The 16,352-nt window shown below is 35.2% G+C and overlaps 1 protein-coding gene and 1 long non-coding RNA gene across 2 annotated transcripts in view; both read right to left on the reverse strand.

Moving 5' to 3' along the window:
• The window catches only part of LOC138694201 (uncharacterized), a 334,207-nt gene that overhangs the window by 110,638 nt on the left and 207,217 nt on the right, over positions 1 to 16,352 (reverse strand). The gene's annotated exons all lie outside the window — the stretch shown is intronic.
• LOC138694202 (uncharacterized) lies at positions 7,904 to 12,209 on the reverse strand. Its single transcript, XR_011330846.1, has 3 exons — positions 11,997 to 12,209; positions 10,867 to 10,987; positions 7,904 to 10,178 (listed from the first exon to the last, which is right to left on the reverse strand). It is a non-coding gene; the product is annotated as an uncharacterized lncRNA (long non-coding RNA).

Genomic DNA, 16,352 nt, shown 5'->3' on the forward strand with positions numbered 1-16,352 from the left:
ATTTCACTTAACCACATAAGGGCGCAATATTTAATCGAAATAAAGGCAGGTATTACACATACGAATTTTGCCTGCAACAACGTAATTTTCACACCAAAAATAATATTATACCTTAAATTGCAAGTGAATTGTGTCTCAAGTGTCTCACAATCACTGTTTAAAATTTTACTGACGCAATTACACTGCATTTCAGAGAAATATATGTTATTCTTCATGCACTGCAACTAATTCACATGGTTGAAAGACCGCCCTTCGCGATCAGCTGTTAAGCGAGTCACGTGGTCTGCCTTAGGGCCTGTATTAGATCACGATGGCAGTGACTCTGCTTACTACGGTGCAATCTCTGGTTGCTCTGTTGCCACACTTCGTGCTTGGGCTGGACCAAAGACGTTGTAGTTATATATCTAGACACACAATTGGCGCTGGTGTCGTGTACAAATTTGAAACCTCTCGCGCAGGTTCGCGCGATGCCATGTTTTGGGAGCACGAATGATTGTTTCTATAAAGCATTCGGAGTTTAGAAAATACCATTGAGTATATAGGTGTTTTCTTAGTGGATTTCCTCCTTCACTGTAATATAACTAAACTGATTTACGTATTTTCTAACGTATAATATAAAATAACAGAAGTAAATCTAAATATTGTAACTAAGCATTGTTTTAAATATAAACGCCTTATATTGCTCATAAATAGACTTATTAGTTTATTTTTATTTTCTATGACCGAATACATGGAATATTTTTACTTACGTTATTTTATATACATTAGAAAATACGTAAATAATTTATTTAAATTAGATTACAAAGAGAGGGATGTCCGCTAAAAACGTCTATATACCCAATGGTATTTTCCAAACACCTAATGCATTGTAATAATAATTCTCAGTGTTTTGAGAATCAGAGGCGGTATGACTCTTCTACTGCAGACATTGATTGCAATTCCCTCATTCTTACATCATTCTCTATGACACAATATTGTTAAAATGTGATTGTATTCATTGCTGGCTTAGTTGTTAAATCATTAAGAAAAATATGGCGTAATAAATCTAAAGACCCAATTTATGGTACGTAGCCTACCAGCAGTAAACAAAATCTCTTTTATTTTTTTAACGAAAGAATAATGGGAGTCTTATACCATCATCTGAGATTATAGAAATATGTCGCTTAAGTGAAAGAGCGATTATACAGATGTTGACAGTTCAACGGCATCGTGTGAAAACAATGTGTCTAGAAGTAGAACACTTGTACAATCTTTCTACACTTAGGGCCTAGGAACATATTTTAGAAAATGGATCCCAGATTCCTCCCGAGAATCATATTTTAAAACTGTTAAACTGACCATAAAAGTACATAAAGATCTATTGACGTAGCTCAGTGGGCTAAGGACTGTCGGTCCGGAGTCGCGCTCGGTCGCGGGTTCGATTCCCACTGATTTCCTGGTTGGGTTTTTCTTATTTCCCCAACGGCAAGGTGAATGTCAGTAATCTATGGCAGATCCTTGGCCTCGTCTCGCCAAATATCATCTCGCTATCATCAATATCATCGATGCTAAATAATCTAGTAATTGATACAGCGTCATTAAATAACCAAATAAAATAAAGTACTACATAAAGAGCAGATGTTAGCACACAGCTTAAGGTTACTCAGTACAACATGACTTTACATAAAAATGTTGTAAGACAGTATTTAACGAAGTCAATAATAATAATAATAATAATAATAATAATAATAATAATAATAATAAATCAATAGGCAAGATGTTCTGTACACTAGGCCCGAGTTCTATTATATGACTAATTGACTAATTCATGCTTGTGACTTTTATGTCATACTACAGCTGTGATAATAAGCTATTGCACGGTAGGCCTACTTATATTTCTAACTAAAACATTAGGTACGTGTTTCTATTTTACAGGTGTAGGCCTATATTATGTGATATGGAAGTGAATAAATAATAATTGTTCATTTCTCGTCCACATCAAAGCAAACGTGTTTACAATATAGGCCTAATGTAACGTCTTACACAGGCAGTGTTTCGTTAATAATAGTTAATACTAATAATTTTCTTTTCATCTGAACTATTACTACAATATGCATTTGTATTTCTGTTCGCTGTTTATGTTGTCAAATAACTATACAACATCTTTAGTTACGGTATCAAATTGTTACAGTTTTCTTTCATTTCATGTCAAACTAACGATAACTAAGATTGATTATATCTATAACGTTGTCGCTTTAAATATTAATAAGTTTTTTTTTTCATTTATCCATTCAGATTTATTTATAAGAGACACCAAACAAATATATTAAACATTCAGCATTGTATAGTGCAGCCGTCCGCTAGCCGGTGCTTCTCCCAAAGTATGGCGGCGGACGCAAGCTTCAATTTGTCCCTACTCTAAACTTCTGAGCAGCCTCGGCTGTAGGGGCTCGGGCTGGACAACCCACGGTCGCCTGACGGCTGAACGTTTGCAACCAGTAGCCTATATTGTAGCAATATCATTGTTACCACAGTATATGAGCAATTTGTTTAAGAATCTGGGCCTCTGATTTCATTTCATCGATCGAAATTCGTGAATAAATTAATCTTCTTTTTCTTCTTTTACTGACTTTTAATTTTTTTTTAAGTTAGTAAATGGGCCGAACAAAAGTAGCTCGCGGGCCTGTTCGCGGATCGTAGTTTGCCAAGCCTTGGCTAGAGGAATGACTCACAAAGCACAAAGTCCCATCGTTGTGAGTTCAAACCTTACCGTACTACACCACGAAACGTAACCTCAGCATAACGTCACGCGATCCAAGAGAGGTCCATATAAAAATAAAAAAAAGACTCAGTTCAGAGTATTGTTTTAAATCATACATGGGCACAATCTTCGGTTACGTGAGGCACTCGATTTGAAATAGTTTGTTTACTAGGAGAGCAGACTGCAGCGTAGGATGGAAAATATAAACTGATGTGACCTGCGTCACCTTATCGTAATCGCTAAGGCGTCCAATATTAGTCATCAAAGCTGCCGACGATTTTTAATTGGTAATTTTACAAAGTTTTTTCAACTGCTATGATTATATAGCATCTAAATCAGATGAAAGTGATAATGTCGGCGAAATGAATCCAGGGTCAAATGTCGAAAGTTACCCAGCATTTGCTCTTAACGGGTTGGGGGAAAAATTCCAGCAAAAGCTCAACTAGGTAACTTGTTCCAACCGCTGTCATCGTAGGGCCAATATTAAAAGAGAGGAGAAAGAAACAAAATCTATTGTCCTCTTGGGAACTCTCTGTGCACACTTTCCCAGAGGCGACACCTCGTGATGATATTGTAATCTGATTGTCTAGTCAGCAGGGTGTTAGGAAAAAAGGGTGTAATATTTTGAGAGGGGACAGAATTCATACAAACAAGATAAAAAGTATAATAAATATTCGTTCAAAAATGAACATCTTTGAAGAAACAAGGTAAGTATTACCTACTGTAAGCCTATCTTTTCATGCGAGCTCTTTGCTTGTTTCTCTTTGGGTATATCACATCCATTTACTCTTTAGTATACTGTATTGCAATAGGAAACAAGCAAAATGCTGACATTAGAAGATAATGATAGTGTTGTTAAAATACTAAATTCACAGTCCTTGTTTCTTCAAATAAATTAATGTTAGATGTAGTTACACAGTCCTTGTTTCTTCAATAATATTTATTTTAGTACCCATGTTTATTAGTCTTTTTCCTTGTTTTTATGAATAGGCTTTCTACTACGTTTCAAAATATTGTAAGTTTTTTCTTAACGTCTCGTATGTACGTTACATTTCACCACTCAAATTATTTTCCTTTCTGTGATTATAAATAAAATTACTTAAAATAAATGCTTGCCAATTATATTGTGATAGCATTTTATTAAAATGAAAATAATTTATTACGCCGCGTATAAAATCGTGTAAAAATTAGTTTTTCGACGCAACGTAAATTACGTTAAACAAATATGTAAAATATGTACCATGTAATTTACGCGGTCAAACTTGATACTACGACTTTCGAGCTTAACAGACAATGTATGTTTCTTCCCCTCTAAACAGCAAAAGAACTTTTCCCATTCCACATGAGAGTCGTTTTCAGCTCGTATACACTACTCTGATAAGCCATGATTCCGCCACTGTTAACTGAACATATAGTCTAATCTGCCCACACCAATGAGCTACGAGTAGAGGGGAAAGGGGAGTAAGACTCTTCTGTCATACCATAGCCCTCTCCGATCCCATACTTTATCAGCCTTGGCAGTTTCCCTTTCCTTTATGGCAGTTTGGTTATTACAAGAACTTACAAATGTTGCCGCTCGGAGCGCTGAATACCGACTGTTGTTTTGTTGGCGCGGTGTAGAGTTTTGTACGGAAGCATGTTACCACGCGGATGTGCAGTATCTTTTTCGTGGTACCGAGTCTTTATTTTTTGTTCAGTGGTATTGTTAAATTGAATTTTAAGTGATATTATTTTATTGTGTTGGTGAATGTAATGTTATGTGATTATTTTTAAATGTGTTGGCGAATTTAATCTTCCACAAGATAAGCAATGATACTGGCAATGATACTGATTTATATAGGCCTAAATATTGTAGCTCTTATTAATCATCATGCAATGACGTTTAGTATTTTTTTTATATTCTTGTAGTAGAACACCTCGATTAAATAAGAGGAGCTAGGAATCAAAACACGTTGTGTCCACAAATCAAAACTTTTCAGGAGAGTCGAAAAACTAAAAGCTTCTGATAAATTTAAAGTTTTGAAAGAAATAACATAATTAGAATTAAACACAAAGTTAGGTGGCACTATTGCGCAAAATAAAAAAAATTATCCAAGCGTAATATTTTATATATGACGTTTTGAAAAATCATGGACTTAATTCGTTTTGTTCCGAAATTACGGACTGAAATGGTTTTGTTACAAACATATATTCAAAACACACATTTAAGTGGATTTTTTTAAATTGTGGCCACATTCCTTTCCAAAGACTTTTATACAAATACAAAGTTAACCTTAAAGAGAATTATTAAATTATGTTCACCTGTGTTAGCAAGCAACATAGGATGAAAATTTAATTTATTAAATTTAACTGTCATTGTTCAATTTAGTTCAGTCTAGATCATTGATAAGCGAGGTTCTTCTTCCATACACTCACACTCCACTATTTCATCCTCCTCACACTGAACTTTGTTGCAACAACTTTTTATATCCAACAATTTTCTGCTTTTATTTTATTCCTTAGTAGTACTAAGGCTGGGTCAATCCTCTCATTATTTTCAATGGCATGATCTCCCTTAGGTAGTGACACTGGACATTTACTTACGTCACCCATGGTGTAAGTATACTCCAATTTCACATAGATGTAATGTTTGCTTCCTTTCAATATTTTCCTGAGTCTCTTTTCATATCACTTATACCAACTGGCTTTTTTACGTAGCCTAATCGCACAGATATCTGAAATTGTGAATATGCTACTACTTACTCAATATATGAACGACACCGACTGTACCGTAAATATCATGATATTCTTTTGTTTCCTTAGGTTTTTCTCCAAAATACCAAACATCCGGTTTGTTTGCAAAAAGGAATGCTCTCGCACAGAAAAAGTCATACATGTTTCCATCAAGGAATCTGGAGATTTATTCAACAACCACGAATACAAAGCATGGACAACATGTGCATTTCGATTTTGACCAGCGCAATCGTCGGAAAGAGTCTCAAGAGGGAAATGTTTTTTTTTCTTTGAAATTATAATTTGTTAGGAAATGAGACAGAGCAGAGCTAACTTCAATCGCCCCTCTTTTTGCCTGGTTTTCTGTCCAGCAGTAAAAAGTTGGGAAATGTGTTATCAATGACAGTAATGCACAAAGCATAGTAAGAAAGCTGTCGTGCGTAGTGTGCCTCCCCAATTGCTAGTTTCGTTTCGATGTTCCACTCTTCCGACGTTTTCGAGCTCCTGTAGAGTGCTCCCCAACTGGCGCACCTTCTTCCATGATTTTATAATATGCTTAGTGCTTAAACTCTAGTAGCCCTTTCGTGTAAATTCTTAGAAAATATTAAATCTTTCACTTATTTAGCAGAAGCTGTATTAGTTAACCCTTTGCCTACTCAAATCTTGTCAGGAACTTGATGCGCTCCCAAAGCATTGCCGTCTAGACATGACGTCTTGGAACCCTGCGACTTTTATTTACAGTCTTCTTTCAAGCTGTCAATTGCAGTTTTTTCAAGCTGTCTATTTAGAGGTTTGTTGTATGTTGTAAAACGATCTTTCTTGAAGAAGAGGAGTTATTTTCCTCTAAATATACGCGAAAGGTTTTCCAAAATTCGTAACTGTTTGAATAAAAGTGCATTGAAGTTCTGTCCTACATCCCAAGTGGAATTGACAACGTTTAAGAAAGGGAGTCAGAATCGAGGTCTTGTAAGAGTTATTGGCAGTAAAGTGACATGAGAGAAAAGGTCTGTTTACAAAGTACAGCATTCACATGGTCAACATAAAGGAAAAAAGGGTAACAATGAAGGGGAATAAACAGTGGTGAAACTGAAGTGCGTAATAGAGTACAATAACGTTATGTTGTGGGTTGGCCGTCAGGTCAGGGCCAGAATGAAGTCTTACATCCCTTCCCCATTATGGGAAAATACGTAAAAAAGACTACAGAAATGCTTCCTTCAATATAATATTTATGGTACCGGTACTTTTCAGCTTTTCAATGTCTACGTAATTGCATGTAAGACCGTGAAGGGAAGCAAATCCAGGCAGGAAAGGATCTATACAAATCTTCGACTAGACCTGACAGGCATTTTATATAGGGTTAATCTTGCCTACTAACTGCAACTAACTCTAACTACTAACTTTAGTAACTGCAATGTTAGTGGAAGGGATGCTGGTGTTACGACGACAATATTACAACCAAACTGTTGGGCTCATTTCCCCCCTCCCATCATATACCTACCATCCATAGAAAAAGAAACCAGCAAGAACCTGCAAAGTTTTATTAAATCTCACAAGAAACAAGCGAAGTAACGTGGGAGTGCAAACAATGTTTTATACTCGAGTCTTTCGAAGCCTACCGTATTGTTCAAATTGTTACCAAATCATGAATATGATATCACAATTTTTAGTAAAAGACCCGTCTTTATTGTAAACGACCTCCACCTGCCTTTAAATGCCACTTACCGCACACCGCCAACTCAATGTCTGCGCGTGGGGATTTAAATAGAGTTTCCAGACAATGAACCCGTCCTTTTAAATCTTACTGCATGCACTTAAAGCAAGAGGAGTAGAATAGAAGAGAGGGGCTCAAGAGGCGGATTAAGTGTAATCTGTCAAGAAGCTTCTTTTTACCAGCAGTGGAGCGCCACATGCACAAAAAATGGCGGTATTTTCAAACGACTTCCTGCACCGGAAATAGCGGGAATTTCAAAATACTTCTTTGCACATCCCCGTTACATTCATATTAACATGAATGTTTGAAATGTAACCATCCCTATTACACTTCCTTTTTTTTTTTTTTTGTTTTGTGTTTTTTTTAAGATCTTTAGCCAGAAACCTTTTTTTGTAAATTACAACACCATAAGTGTTTTCAGAACGAGATATCTCATGAAGTAGAGTAGTAGAGGTAGGAAATGGACTGTGAAATTGGAAATGATTTAGACATGACCAAGCAAATCTGTTATGTTGGAATGTATCAGATTTATTTAACAATATTTCATTTTGTACATAAACACAAAGATCTTTATTGAAATTAACTGTTTGATGTTTTACCGCAATAGAGAAAAGATCGTGAGCTCACGATAGGTACTATATATATATAATATTAACAACATAGTAGTAAATGTTACACAAAGAAAAAATCATACTAAACATTCTTAACACACTACATATTTATTAATGAAGTAATCTCTGCTCTTTGAAGTCAGCTAACCGCTTAATTTTCTGATATTTTCTGATATACTACCATTAGTTATTATTGTGTTGTAAGGAAAATAATTTCAAATCACCCTTAGTAGAAATTGGAGCCTACAATGCTGTGTTCTTATTGTCTCCAAATAAGTAGCTATAATGTGTAAAGTCTTCTGGTTACATTGAAGGCAATCATGCACAAATATTTTTTTAAGATTAACACTTAATGACATTATGTCAGTTTGTTCATGAACTTCTACATTACATTTTGGACTATATGTGGGGAATATTGGAAAATATTGTATTCACTAGTGTAATTTTGTGTTCAAACATTACGAACATTAGTGTTGTAGTTAGTTAATTTAAGTTCCATTTCTCTGAGAAACACAAATATAACAAACTGAAGAAATAAAATCATACACAGTACGTGATAAACATAAAATTAAAACAATAAAAATTAATATTTAATTACATTATGCCAGTTTGTCTGTAAACTTCAACATGAAATTTTAAGCTGCCTGTGGGGAATATTAGAGAGTAGAGTAAGAGAGTTAATGGGTTTATTGCCAAAAACTCAGCATTTGTTGATTTCAGTTAAGTTGTACAGGTTTAAGAATTCCAACGTATATGTAGCACCTACTACTGTATTTATTTCCTCAATGGCATAATTTGTCATTTAATATGAAAATATTCTAAATGCTAGTGCAGAATACAATAACTTTATGTTCCAACATTGCGATTATGGTAAATAGAGTCTACAGTACATTTCACAGGCTTTGTTGAAATATGCCAACAACATCGGTCCTGTGTTTGATATTATGATGTTATTTCAAGAAAAAAAATTATTATTGCCTTGAGTTACTTCGTATTGTAGTTAATTTAGGTTCCTTTTGTTTGAGAAAAATACCAAATCATAACAAGAAACATAATGTAACAAAAATACAAGAACAATACAAAATAGCAATAAATAGCAACTAAAATTAAACATGCAAAATCTTAAATCAAAAATACACAAAGAAAACATACTCATTTGGCCACAATACCACAGTATCAGTAAATGTGCACATCACTTTTCTGCATCCAGTTTCACAAGCACATTAGGTGCAAAACTTCTCACATCTGCAGTTCTCGTTGACATGAAGAAGAGGAGTGCCAGCGAAGATAAAGTTGTATTTGAAAAGTAATGTTAATATTATTTTACATATACAATCCTGCAGACAATCCTCTAGTTCATGATTTGTACAGGAATGTCCCTGGTTAACAGAATTCAAATGTAAAGCCCTTAATATCTACTTACACAGTACAAGTGAAACAGAATTGTTAGAAAATTATTGAGTATTCCTTGTAAAGCCACTCTTCTACAAAAGTTTGCCTTATATACAAATGATGTTGGGTTTTGTGAGAAAATACTGGATAAGCTAAAATATGCTTGTGACAAAATGAGTGACATAGATGAGCTGTGCTGTCTCATATGCGATGAAATACCACTAAAATCAGCTTGGCTTGTAACAATAATGATGATTTTGTTGATGGGTTTCAAAGATTTGAAAAACACTTGTCAGGTAAACCTGCAAATCAGATGCTTGTGTCTATGGTGAGTGGTCTATGTCTTTATTACAAGCAGGTAATGAATTACTTCTTAGGAAATTCTGCTACTCCTGGTATATGTTCAATAGTGCAACACGGACATTAAGCCATTTAGTTGCTGCAGACATTTATTGCTTGTCAACACTGCTTTTAAAGATATTTCATCCCACATAAGGCAACCTACTTTGTCAGTGTGAGTCATCTTACTACAGGCATTCCTTAGTATGTCGAATAATTTGTCACTAAAACCAACATCAGTGGTATACTTTCGCAAAACTCTAAGCAATGTAGCCTTAGAAAGGAAATTTAATAACTTCCTAATCATTCTATAGGCACTTGAGCTCTGTAAATAAATATTAAGAGCCTTTGCTTTCAATTCCGGTGACCACCGAACTCTCTGTACATACCTTGCATTTGAGGAGACACAATTTTTTACCAATTCATATAATGGCCCGGGAACCTTCTTCCTTAAAGTTGCAAGGGCAATGTCAATCTTCAGATCTCTCTGTGTGGTCTTGAGGACTCTTCCTCTCAGATGATGCAGTTGTACTCGAAGACTGCAAATTTTCCTCCTCTTCAGTGTTACTATCGGTGTGGCCGTGGTTTGCATTCTTGGGGGCTCCCCAGCCTCTTCTCACTGCCTCTCCTCTCTTGGGGGGTCACCAGCCTCTCTGGCGGGGGTCCTCTGTTTCTTCCCGTACAAAGTAAAACAACCAAAAGGTTAAAATTATGAACTGACAGCAAGAGTAAGTAGTCCTGTACCACCAAGGATAGAGGTTACAATTGAAGCGTTGGGCCGAATAATGGTTTATGTTACAATTTTTGCCATTATACTTTATCTTAGAATGTTATCAAGTTATTTCGTTTCAGGAACAGATTTGCGGAAATTCTTTCAAGATGTGCTCACAGCTTGCTCTTGATGTCAGAAAGGAACTGTTTAAAATGTGTTACTCTCTTATAGTCAACATTTAAAAACTGTTTGTCATTGTCTTCATTATTATTCTGTTCATAATGTTACAAACTTCTCCGATGTGTAATATGACTTTCAGTAACATACAATCTATACTTTGCTTAGTGTACAAAACATATTGATGGAATAACGGTGTATGTTGCCCGTCCAATAGTAAATTATTTATGAGTGGAATGACGATGTAACATTTTCGTTCCTCCTGCCCAGTTAGCAGATTGCAATACAGACCATTATTCGCCCCAAAGCTTTAATTATGGGATCTACTTAGCCTGATACTTCACTATTTGTGTGAATGGCTTTTCTTTATGTATTCATTCACAATTTGCAATTACGACAGAATTTATAGGTATAGATATGAAGCACTGAAATTGCATAATATAAAAGGCTTGCAGTTACTTAAGTAAGTTACCTTGACCATTGGAGATAGCTTCAACTTTGCAAGGTATGGCTCCCGAAAGCTGTTGTGCAGTTTGTTGGGCTCTTTAACCATCAGATCTTATATGCCCAATGCATCTAGGCATGCCTTGCATCTGAAAAAAATTGAAATAAAGTGTAAAATAAATATAAATTATGAGCACAGGAAAACCATTTCATGACACTTAATAAAATCACTTTGAGAACCAAGAAAAATTAAAATAAACTCCTCCAGTCAGCTTCACGTTAAAATACTAATTATCTCATCATTTCTATTGTAGGCCTAATTTTGGTCCAGGAAAAGATTCGTATTTAAAGACAACATTTGTAAAAATACAATGTAGGCGAAACAAAAAATAAAATAAAATATAGGTGGATAAAATATGTCATAAAATGGTTTAAGTATAAGCTACATCATCATAGCTCACTGCAGCTGTTCCCTTTCACTTTATAGGCTATTAGAGTGATTTTATAAAGTGCCACGAAGTCACTTTCCTGTGCTTACGGTAATTTCATACACATATACAGTATAGCCTATATAATATTTAATTATATCATAAATAGACTTGTATTATTATTATTATTATTATTATTATTATAAATATTACTATTATTTTATAATAAATGTTATAAATATGTAAAGGTCTCAAGTAATAATACCACGCGGGGAATATTCAAGGAAAGGGTCTATTACTCTATTTTTTTCTATCGGAATATTGAAACTCCAGTACCAAGCTGCACACGACACGACGTGGTTTGCTGCAATTTTATTGGTTATATTCAGTGTTTGAAATAACTTTTTTTCTCCCGTGTGTGGTGCGCAAAACAGCAAAGTTTCTCCTGCACTGTATAAAAAGCTTCGAAAATAAAAACAAAAAATGCATCTTCTATATATATATATATATATATATATATATATATATATATATATATTCTATCAATAGAAATAATAATAAAAGTCTGTTAATATGTAACTAGATGTTACAAATTCTGTATATGTGTGTATGAATTAATATCTGATAACATAACATATATAATTTAAAATGATGCACGTGGCTAGCAAAATTTACAAGTATATCAAATTAGTTATAAGTGATAACATTGATATTGTAAATGAAAACTCACCTCTCACTATCCCAGGTATTTTGAAGAAACATTTCGAGTGGTGACTACTCTTCTTACTTCCGCAGTACGGATATTCGCATTTAATTCGTCCGGCCATCCTTCCCTCGCCTAGGCAAGAAAATTCAATATGTCTTCTTCTTCTTCTTCAGTTCTTGAAATACGGCAAGAAATTGTTCCAGGACTAACAACTTAAACCAAGAGCACGCAAGTTCATTCTCCATTTCCAGGAGTCTAAAATCAGTGACTGAATGTTGGTAAGAGACGATGTTAGCGCTCATCGTGGCAGTGCCATAGAATTAACAGCGATTAACAGGGAATAGATACAATTGACCCCCTCTCTTCTATTTCTACTCCTCTTGACTTAAAGGTAGCAACAAGCAAACTTTAGAAAAGAGTCAACAATGAACATTTGTTAAAGACTGGTGTCGAATTAATTACGTTCATTCTCGTGTACTGCTTTCGTTAGAAGGTATCTTAAGTTCATGGACTTAACTCGGTCTGATCCATTCAGGGTGATGGACAGAATACGTTCTGAATCAGAACTTCGATTTCAGGCTGACTTTAAACAGGCTAAAATTGTGAATTGCAACAAATGTCAAGTGTAGCATGATGAAGCGCCTCTAAAAGAACGCAAATTCGGAAAAAATGCATTTTAGATAAAATGTGGACTTAACGCGTTTTGATTCCGATGCTTAGAAACTAATGCCATTCAGTTCCTTGAAATAATACGAGTAATTTGCGACATGGGTTTTAGGACTATAACAATATTACATTATTAACGAAGTCTTATTTATGTTATTTTATTGCAGATGCCTAATTGTTGCGTACCGTTCTGTACAAATGAAAGGGGAAAAACGAAGGGGATAAGCTTCCATGAATTTCCTGTCGATGAAGATTTGAAAGACAAATGGTTAAAAGCAATTTCCAGAGATAAGTTTGTACCTAATTCATATTCAAATTCGTCCTTAGTCTGTAGCGAACATTTCACTATAAGTGATTATACACCGAATTTGAAAAGGAAAGTTCTCAAACGAGGTAGTGTTCCAAGTAAATTCCCTAATTATCCTGCACATAAAGTACCAACAGTTTTAAAACCAAGGCGTAGTATAGTGCGGCATAATTTGGAAGAAAATACTAAGAAGCGTAAAAGGAGCAACAGTCCACAAGAGGAAGAAGATTTTATAGCTGATACCACGGAATATAAATCTACTGATGTTCAGACAGATGAGGATTTTGATTCTAAATTTAAAAGTCCAGAAAAGGAAAACCGAGCTTTGAAAACAAAGATTTGGCGTCTGAATCACAAACTTGCTCGCGTCGACCAAAATTTAACAAAATTATCAGACCGGGCAGAGTATTTAGTAAACAACGAATATCATAGGAATCTTGAGGGTATTCTGTCAGGAGAAAACCACTCTAAAAAAACGATTTTGCTGCTGGATATAATTGTAAATTATAACAAAAAGACACCACGTTGGAGTGAGGAAACAGTAAAACAATGCGTCATATGGCAATACTGCTCACCTAAGGGCTATAAATATGCAAGGGAGTACATATTAACGCTTCCTAGTACTCGAACTCTCTCTCGTTTCGTTGGAGATGTATCACTAGAAACAGGAGTAACCCCATTAATAAAAACAAGACTTACTGCAGAAGCTAGTTCTTTGAAGAAGGCAGAATTGTTATGTAGTCTTGTAGTAGATGAAATGTCTATTAAGCAGCAACTCCAGTACGACAACAAATTGGATTCATTTTTCGGGAAACGTGATCATCTCCCTAGTCAAAAATTAAATGACAGTAAAAATTCAGAGAAAGGAAAGGTTCCAGTGCTTGCTAATCGACTCTTATGCTTCATGATTTGTGGTTTATCTACGAAATATAGATTACCGGCAGGATACTTTTTCACAAAACAGCTTACTGGCTCGCAGTTATACATGTTGACAATGTCTGTCATACATCACATAGAAGAGTGTGGCTTTATTCTTCTCCGTTTAGTTACGGATAACCACAAAACGAACGTCACTATGATGAAAAAATTTTCTGGGAGTAGAAGTTTAAAGACTGACGTACCCCACCCAGAAGATCCCAAGCGCTCTCTCTTTCTTGCTTTTGACCAATGTCATATTTTGAAAAATTTGAGATCCCTTTTTTTGGAAAGAATTATGTTCGATGGTCATGAAATTATAACTGGAGACTATGTAAAGAAATTGTATGAAATTCAGGAACTGCAAACAATCACACCCGTTCATTTTCTATCAAGGAAGCATGTAGACCCTACAAATTTTGAAAACATGGATGTGAGCAGAGCCAAGGAATTTTTTTCCGCCGAAGTAATAGCTGCTTTAAAATTTCTGAAAGATAATCCACATGTACATTCTAAAGCTGAGGCCTTTTCATCTTCTGGGGCGACAATAGCTTATATGGAGAACATTTTACGGTGGTTTACCCTCCACGATGTTAGCAGCACAACACACCATAGTCGCATTAGAAATCCAGACAAAATGCACTATTTTTCTATTCACGATGAAAGACTGAACTGGTTGGAAAATGAGTTCCCTCTGTATTTGGAAAGCATAAAAAGGGAGAGTCAGAAATCTGAAAAACAATTTCTGACAAATGAAACTTTCGAAGCATTGATCCTTACAACAGCTTCCACCGTAAAGTGTGTACGCTATTTGTTAAATGGTGGGTTTCATTTTGTCCTGACAAGATCTTTTAATTCAGATCCCATAGAATTATTTTTCAGGGGCTTACGTCATACAGCAGGTGGCAACGATATGCTAGATTGCAGAGCAGTGACTTTTAGTATGAACAAGATTTTGAAAACTGGCTTAATTTCTATACCTTTTTCTACAAATGTTGATGTACAAAATAGGTCACTCTCTGTATGGAATAGTGACAGTTTTCCCAAGACCACAGCGACTAAGATAAACAATGGCGCATCAAGTACACTGCCTAATCATGTGGTAAAAATTCTGACTGGCTTGGAAGAAACGCAACGTGAGTTATAATATTTAGTTTCTAAAATTAAAATTGATTGTGTTAATTTTTTATGCAATTGTCATTCTAGTCTTTAAAATTATTACAACTGGAACTATAATACGAGTAGTTTTAAAGTGTCTATAGAATTTCACCACGCAATTTTCATGAAACTAGGAAAAATATTACTTTTTATTTATTTACAGATCCCAACATAGACAGTATCCGGCTTTCTTCAATAGCCTATGTTGGCGGATACGTGCTAAAAAAACTATTAGGTGATGTGAAGTGCAATTTATGCAGAAATGTAATTGCTACGTCTTCCTGCAGTTCAGTTCTCATGGATTTAATATATAAGCGTGATGTTAGTGGAAACAGTTTATATTACCCCACACCTTCCTTTGTAAATGTGTTAGGTATTACTTTAGAATTTGTTGAGAATGCTGTGAGATACTTACCGTCATGTGGTGTGAGGAAACAATTACAATCATATTTAATACCAGAACTAAATAAGTTTTTTACTGCTGCGTATGAACACTGTGAATCGCAAGACCATTCAACAATTCTATCAAGTGCTGTGTAAATACTTTTTGCCTACAGTGTTAAAACGTGTGGCATTTCTTCAAACTGAGGCTTTTGAAAGACCGAAATATTTAAACGCAAAACCTCTTGGTCGCAAGGTGTTACGTTTATAGCAGCAGACCGCGACGAGGAACAGTCGGTGATCAGCGCCACAGCGGAGGAAAAGGAAACTACGTACTATAACAGAGAGGTATGTATTGCAAAGGCTGGTAGAGCATAATAATACCACAGTCTAATAGATACAGTCACGCAACTCATACGTATAAAATATGCCAACGTTTGACAGCTGGCACGACAGTAGCCCTCTAGCGGCAGGCAAGTTAAAAGTGTGCACACGACATATGATAACACATCAGAAAATGGGTTTTGCGTAATATATTTTATATTTCTATGCTATACAATAAGTGTATATGGTTCTTATTAATTCTACTTTAGAATCCTGGAAGAATTTCACACGCAGTTAATCTACAAGTTTCAGAAGCTGGGAATAAACGTAATTCTTTCTGCTCTTTACAACTGAATCATGGCCCTGATCACGTATCATGGTTTGAAATAATATAATTGTTCGTGCGTGGTCGGTTAATTCAATTCATTCCTAAATATATTTATGAAACATTGGAACTTTGTATTTCCTGTGAGAAGAGTAAAAATTAGTAGCTTCAAAATTGTAGGGCATATCGCGTGGTGAACTCCTCTCCCTATTTCCTGAGAAATTAACGATTTTGCATACCGCAAATTGCGGTAAACTCGGCCGCTGAGATAAACTTGAAAATAAAGAAAAGGGGAGGATTTAAA

This window comes from Periplaneta americana, unplaced genomic scaffold (assembly GCF_040183065.1).
Source record: "Periplaneta americana isolate PAMFEO1 unplaced genomic scaffold, P.americana_PAMFEO1_priV1 scaffold_84, whole genome shotgun sequence".
NCBI classification, from domain to species: Eukaryota; Metazoa; Arthropoda; class Insecta; order Blattodea; family Blattidae; genus Periplaneta; species Periplaneta americana.